The 7263-nt window shown below is 32.9% G+C and overlaps 1 long non-coding RNA gene across 1 annotated transcript; it reads left to right on the plus strand.

Annotated features, from left to right (window-relative positions):
- The first annotated feature begins 309 nt into the window (after window positions 1-309).
- Window positions 310-6922, plus strand: LOC127848869 (uncharacterized). The gene is made up of 2 exons (XR_008034797.1): window positions 310-5056; window positions 5611-6922. It is a non-coding gene; the product is annotated as an uncharacterized LOC127848869 (long non-coding RNA).
- Window positions 6923-7263: the final 341 nt, after the last annotated feature.

Below are 7263 nucleotides of genomic sequence, written 5' to 3' on the forward strand. Positions count from 1 at the left end.
TATACTCATAATAAGGCATATGAGGAGACATATGATGCACTCCCGTAGTATATTTTTAATCTACTTACACTAATGTGTGGTTTTAAAATGCTAACACACATTTCATGCGGCGAATATGCACCTTACAAGTGAAAAACAACAACATAATAGTTCAACTTTTGTTTTCATTTAATTTAATTAATCAGAACCGTAAATTGCAAACTTAATTTAAAAGTCAGCGTTTACGCCTACTAGACATTTCAAAAGATATGTCTTGCTATATTTAGTTGTTTTCGGTTTTAGCGATTATAAAGCATTTTTGAGGCTGTCTATAGTATAGTTTGGTCAAAACGAAAATCAGGATAGGGAAAAACAATATTTTTATGATAAAAAAATGGGTGATCACAGAATGCAATACGGTAGTAATAACTAAATATGAAAACACAGCCTTTAAGTACAAACGCTATTGCGCTGACAATCTTCCAAATTAAAAGGGGCACACACAAAATGTATGGATGTCTTGAGATGATTGTATGAAATTATTCTCGGTTTGAGAAATACGGTATAGTATGGTTTAATACGTGTTATTTAGAAGAGAGATTATGGTAATGGTTTAGCGCGTATAATGCACGGGTTTTGTGTGCATGTTTTAGCGCGAAAGCGCACGAGTTTTTCGTTTTGGGGTATATATGATTTGCACATCTAGTGAGACGCCATTCGAGGGTTGTTTTTGACAGGCAAAGTTATGGAGCAAGAAAACGAAAGGGTGATAAAGTAGTTTAGGCGTTCATTTGCGAAATACATAGTATTCGGAAGGAGATTTTCGATGAGAGGACTGATTCTCTGCTAGAAGCGGAATGGTGAGCTGGAACTTCGAACAAAGGTCAGACTTGTTGGTTCTGTTTATTGTAATAACACTGGCAACAACATTCCGATTGAAATTAACACAGGTTGTGTTCCTTGTTAACTTTAATGATAAGTATATTCAATAACATGCTCCATATCTTTATTTGTGCTGTTGTTTTAGTTTAGTTCCAACTATTCAGATACATCAATTGATTTGATTATTGGGTAAAAATGAAACTATTTAAGTTCAAAAAGATGTCGCAAATGTAATGGTCTGGTAGGATTATATATAGGTAAGGCCACATAGTGTGTCACTCCAGGTTGTTTTGATAGCAGAGTTAGATCACTCTCCCTCATGTTTTTACGAACACCTTGCTTTATTTTTATTGTTTTTAAGATATAAAACCTTATAAGGTAATACATGTGTTACAAGTTATAATTCAACAAACGATTAATAACAATTAACTGCCGTTTTCCTTATAATTCAGCTAGATGGTTGTGTGCGATATATGACGTGGTATGATAATGAGCGGATGAAAATTTATGCAAACATATCTTTAAACTATTCAGGTATTCCAATTGTGAATTAAGAATGAAACATAAAAAATCGATACATTACTGAAATATATATTATATTCATCTATGAAACAGCTATAGAGACTTGTCTTGTAAACTTTTTTCGAAACATGTTTGTGTTGTGCATATATTACATCTCGTTCACTGGATATTAAATAAACAGTTTATATGTTATTGTTGTATACAATTAAAAAATTTCTCTAAATTGAATTAAAACATTAAGAGTTATTATATTTTTCATAATAATTTAAGACGTTAAGTTTTCCCTGCAAGGTTGGTGTCAATAATGGTGCATGCATTTGTGCTAATTAATTTACGATATTTTGGATAAACTGTGGTATAAATTTGGTTTGAAAAGAGCGTTGACAATAAGACTGTTGTTTTAAACTTAGATGAAAGGCATTTATCGGTTTTGTTAAATTTAGTTTCGTCATAGTTAAATGCATTTTTAAAGATTAGGTACTGTAATGATAACAAAAGTAGACCGGATTTATTTGCAATATAAGTCATTTTGTTTTCGTGATAGTTTTTGTTCTTGTTTGGTGGCCTGTTGGCTTGATGTGTAAAGACATTTTGCTTTTATGGTGTTTGGCCGTTTTGTGAATGCCAGTTAACATGTGTAATTTGCTTATCGTTTTGGTGAAAGCCAGTTGACCAGATGTGGATAAACCCAGTTAGCGCGTGTAGTTTGTTAACCAAATTTGTTAAAACGTGCGTTTACATTTACATTTTTGTTTTTATTTAATGTTAAGATTGCACTGTTCGAAGGATATTATATATATTGGAGAACATTAAATGTATGTTATTAAGGTCCAGATTGGCTTATGTAAATTAACCGGTTGGCTCGGGTTGTCCGTTGACAGTTTGTTGAAAGCAGATTTTTTCAGATGCGTATAAGCCAGTTTGCTTGCGTGTCAATTCACTAAAATGTCTCAAAACACACGTTGAAATTGCATTTACACATGTTTGCGAAGTTTATTTTTTCAGAAGCTGGACAGTTCGAAGAATAAATAATGAATAGTGTAACATTATAGAAAGAGGGCAGCTCGAAAGGTATAAAAAAAAAAAAAAAAAAAAAAAAATTTTGTGTAATTATGTGTTAGAAAATAACTTGTTAAGATTAATAATGATGCTTTTATTGATGATGATGTTATAAATGTTGATGATGATGCTAACGTTATTGATGAGGAGGAGGAATAGTTGACAGTATTTTGTGAATGGATAATACTACATTAACGAATTTTGAGTGAATGAAATTATTTTAGGTTTGATAAATACCGAATGATGTTGGTCTATACATATTATTTAGAAGAGAAAGTGAGTATGGTTATTGTTTAGCACGTAAAAATGAATGAGTTTCTAGGTTTTGCGTTTAATTGAACAAAAACAAGTAACTGTTCAGCAACAGGGATTATTCTCAGATGGTACATGTATTCCTTTTAGAGTCACAGAAATTCAACTTTGCATCAATACCGGTTTTCTTTGAGATTTGTTTGATGGGTTAAAATTCCAAAAAATTACGAGTTTTGCAGCCGACCAAGTACCTAGTATAGCTTTGTATTTGAGTGTGTTAAGCATTTTGTTGTTTTCAAATTAGTAAATCAAAATAATACGGTGTTCTAGTATATCAATTGAGCTTATGCTATTGCCATGGAAATTTGAGCCAGGGTTCGATCAGTAGCTTAAAGTATGTCTGTGTTGGTGAATTGAACCTAAAAACAAATGTCAAGTCGGTAGTTTTAATTTTAAGAGCAGAACATACGTATTGATTGTGAGAACATTAGTAAAATGTGTTTGGTATTTGTGCATGTCTCTTGTGGTCATTGGACCAAGTTGATTAAGGCCAATTGGCCTGATTGTGAAAGCCAGTTGGCTTGTATGGTCAGTTGACCGTTTTTAAAGCCATTCTATATGGTGTGTGAACGCCTGTTGGCTTGTGTTGTCAGGTTACCGAACTTTCTTGGAACGAAAGTCTCATAGAATTTACAATACTTGCAAGATTATTGTTTGCAATGCAGTAACTGGACAGTTCGAATAGTATATTAAGTATTGAAGAACATAAAGGTATGGTTTATGTAGTAAGTTATTATTATTACTAGGATTATTATGATGTATTTTATTTGGGTGCATTCGGAGAATTGAAAAGCCGGTAGTTAAAAAAGAGCCTATTACATCAGATATATTAAAGAAATTTTATCACACTTTTGTTTCTGAGAGCGATTGTTCTTTGGGATATTTAAGAGGCGTTACAATCTTTTTCTTATTTTATGCTGGTTTTTTAGGATAAGTAAAATTTTGTCTGTTAAAAGATCAGATGTTGTATTTTTAGATACGCATTGTGATATTAAAGTTGAAAAGTCAAAAACGGACATTTTAAGAGAGGGTAATACTGTTCTGATTGCCAAAACTAATACAGACACATGACCTGTGAAATTGTTTGAAAAGTATTTGTGTGTTGCAGATATTGCATGTTCATCTACTGATTATGTGTTTAGACCAGTTTATTTGTGTAATGTTAAACACTGTTTCAAATTGATTTCTAATAATAAGCATATAAGTTATTCTACTATAAATGATAGTTTTAAGAAGAAGTTAAGTCTATTGGGTTATGTTTCTTCTAAATATGGACTTCATTCTTTTCGTGCTGGTGGAGCATCTATAAGTGCCAATAATAAGACTGTGGATAGACTTTGGCAAAGGCATGGTAGATGAAAAAGTGTTCCACTAAGGACGGATATGTTAAGATTCTTTGAAAGACAGATTATCGGTGTCGCTAAATTTAGATTTGTGAAAAGTCATTATTAATGTATGTGTGATTTGAAATGTATGATGTGTTGTTCGTAGCACATTTAAAGACACTATAATATATTATTATATAAATGGTTTGGAAATGCTTTTGAGTATTATTAAGTTCTGTGTTTGTGTTGTGTGTATGTTCCTTGTGGTCATTGGACCAATTTGTTTACGACCATTTGGCCTGATTTGGTAAGCCAGTTGGCTTGTATGGTCAGTTGACCGTTTTTTAAAGCAAGTTGATCTGATGTGTGAAAGCCGGTTGGCTTTTGTGAGTTGAACTTATTTTCTTAAAAAGCATGATCACATGGAATTAACAATCTTTGCAAGTTTATTTTTTGCAGTGCAGTAACTGGACAGTACGAATGGTATATTAAGTATTGGAGAACATAAAGGTATGGTTTATGTAGTATGTTATTATTATTATAAGGATTATGATTATGATATTTTTTATTTCCGTTTTAATGTTTATCATTAATTTTGTAAATATTGTTTTATTATATCTGTTTAATTCTCTTGTGCATTATTCGATTGGTCATTTGACCGTTTGTGAAGGCCAGAGTGTACCTGATGTTGATTAGCCGTTTGGCTTGTGTGGTCATTTGACCGTTTGTAAAGGCCAGAGTGTGCCTGATGTTGATTAGCCGTTTGGCTTGTGTGGTCATTTGACCGTTTGTGAAGGCCAGAGTGTGCCTGATGTTGATAAGCCAGTTGGCTTGTGTGGTCAGTTGACCGTTGTTGCAGGCCATAGTGTGCCTATTTTGATTGAATTAATTTTATTGCTTTTTACAAATGTTTGTAATTGTATCTTTTCAGTTAAAACACAGTTCGAGAGGTATATAACGTGGTGGAGAATATTTAGGTATTCATTTTATGTTTTATATTATTTGTATTCTCTCTTTGTTTTATTCGAAAGTCCTGTCAAATACAAGCACTCACACCTATTTTGTCTTTGGTTTATTATTTGTTTGATAATGATAATGATGATGATATGGGTTATAAAGATGATGAGATTTTAATAGTATTTTGAGAATAGAGAATAATAAATTTACTCATAACTATGAGTAAATGAAATTATTCTCGGTTTGAGAAATACGGTATGGTATGGTTTAATACGTGTTATTTAGAAGAGAGATTATGGTAATGGTTTAGCGCGTATAATGCACGGGTTTTGTGTGCATGTTTTAGCGCAAAAGCGCACGAGTTTTTCGTTTTGGGGTATATATGATTTGCACATCTAGTGAGACGCCATTCGAGGGTTGTTTTTGACAGGCAAAGTTATGGAGCAAGAAAACGAAAGGGTGATAACCCCGCCCGCCCGCCCTTAATGAACATATGTATGGTTAAATAATTGGTTACATTGCTTTTATGTTTATAATTTTGCTATTATAAAGTCTATATTTGGTATATTTTCAGTTCGGTTTTTAGTCCATGTGAGATGGGATCTTAACACGAACCGATTTCTTTACTAGGAAAGACGATGGGTGTATTTTCATTTAAGTCTGAAGCAGCTAAGTTTTCTTGATTATTTTGGCTCATTTGTTACTTAATATTGTGTTTGAAAGAGGTCTTTTAAGTTATGGGTGTCATGTTTTTCGAGACTCTCACTTCCTGGAGATAGTACCTCCAGCATACTTATTGAAATATTGGTATGTTTAAATGTCAAGTGTTATTATTTTTTGTTGTCGTTCGTAATGAACGTTTAATTTTAAAGACATTTTTATTGTACGATTACTTAATATTTTCATTTTGGTGTGACTGGTTAGATGTTGAAGTCGGTTTAATATAGCTGTTAAATTCGTCATATGCATTTATATATTTCTCGGAATATTTATGATTTATCAACATTCTTTATAGATGCTTTATGGATTTTATGGTTTGAGAGATTTGTTTGTTTCTTGCTGATGTCCGGGGTGTGTGCAGGATGCTTTTGATGTTTGTTTGTTATGTTAACTTGCGCAATGAATTGATAATGTTTTAATTACATTTTTTACTATAAAATACTTAATGTTACAGTATCTTAATAGCTGCTTATTTGTAGATTTCTCTAAATTAGAGGTTTCGGGAGGTGATGAAGGCACCTAGACACCGGTCTCGAGCCATGGGTCCTCATACGTCCCCCTGCCATTAAAAGAAAAAATAAGAAAACAAAAATGGCAGTAGGGTTGCGTATCCCGCTCGCGGTTTTACCTGAATCGTTTATTACTACTGAGTATTGTATGGGGTGTACGTGAAGTCATGTACACTTCTCTTGATTGGTGGTGGTAGATGAATCTTGCAGATATTAGCAGCTTCTTTGAACAAATTAATGTTTCACATTTGTTAATTTATAATATTTAAGCAAGTTAGCGTGATTGATGGGCATTGGGGGCGTCCTGTGTGCACTGTGGGCATCGGCGGGGATCAGTTTATTCAAACAGTAACTCTTTTTTGAGATATATACTTGACGTCTAATTGTTATGAATACATTTGCACTTTTTCACATGACACACATGTGTATGTGAAGTATTCATAATTACATGCCCTACAGCATTTAAATAGTATCGTTTCAGTTCTTTATACACCTGAACAAAGATGTTACACCGTTTCCAGTCGTCTCGAGATTCCTCAACTGAGCGGTGCCGTTGAGGTCTATATCCATTGCGCATACAACATATACGGGCTTCAGAAGAATTGTTTTTTGCATTTATTTGTTGAAAGTCCTGTCAAATACAAGCACTCACACCTATTTTGTCTTTGGTTTATTATTTGTTTGATAATGATAATGATGATGATATGGGTTATAAAGATGATGAGATTTTAATAGTATTTTGAGAATAGAGAATAATAAATTTACTCATAACTATGAGTAAGAAATTTTTCAATACCTCAAGCCTTTGTTTTGAGAGGTACAGTAGATTCATGCTGAACATTGATACAAAGACGCGGTCGTTTTGCCGATGTTCTGTGGAATCATGCTCAAATCAGCCAATTGAATAAATAAAGTGTATTCATTCTGATCTAGCCGCGGAATATTTTATTGGAATGTTATTGGCCATGTTTATAGGTCACCTAAGGTCAAAAGTGACG

The sequence above is a fragment of the Dreissena polymorpha genome, chromosome 10, assembly GCF_020536995.1.
Source record: "Dreissena polymorpha isolate Duluth1 chromosome 10, UMN_Dpol_1.0, whole genome shotgun sequence".
Lineage (NCBI taxonomy): Eukaryota > Metazoa > Mollusca > Bivalvia > Myida > Dreissenidae > Dreissena > Dreissena polymorpha.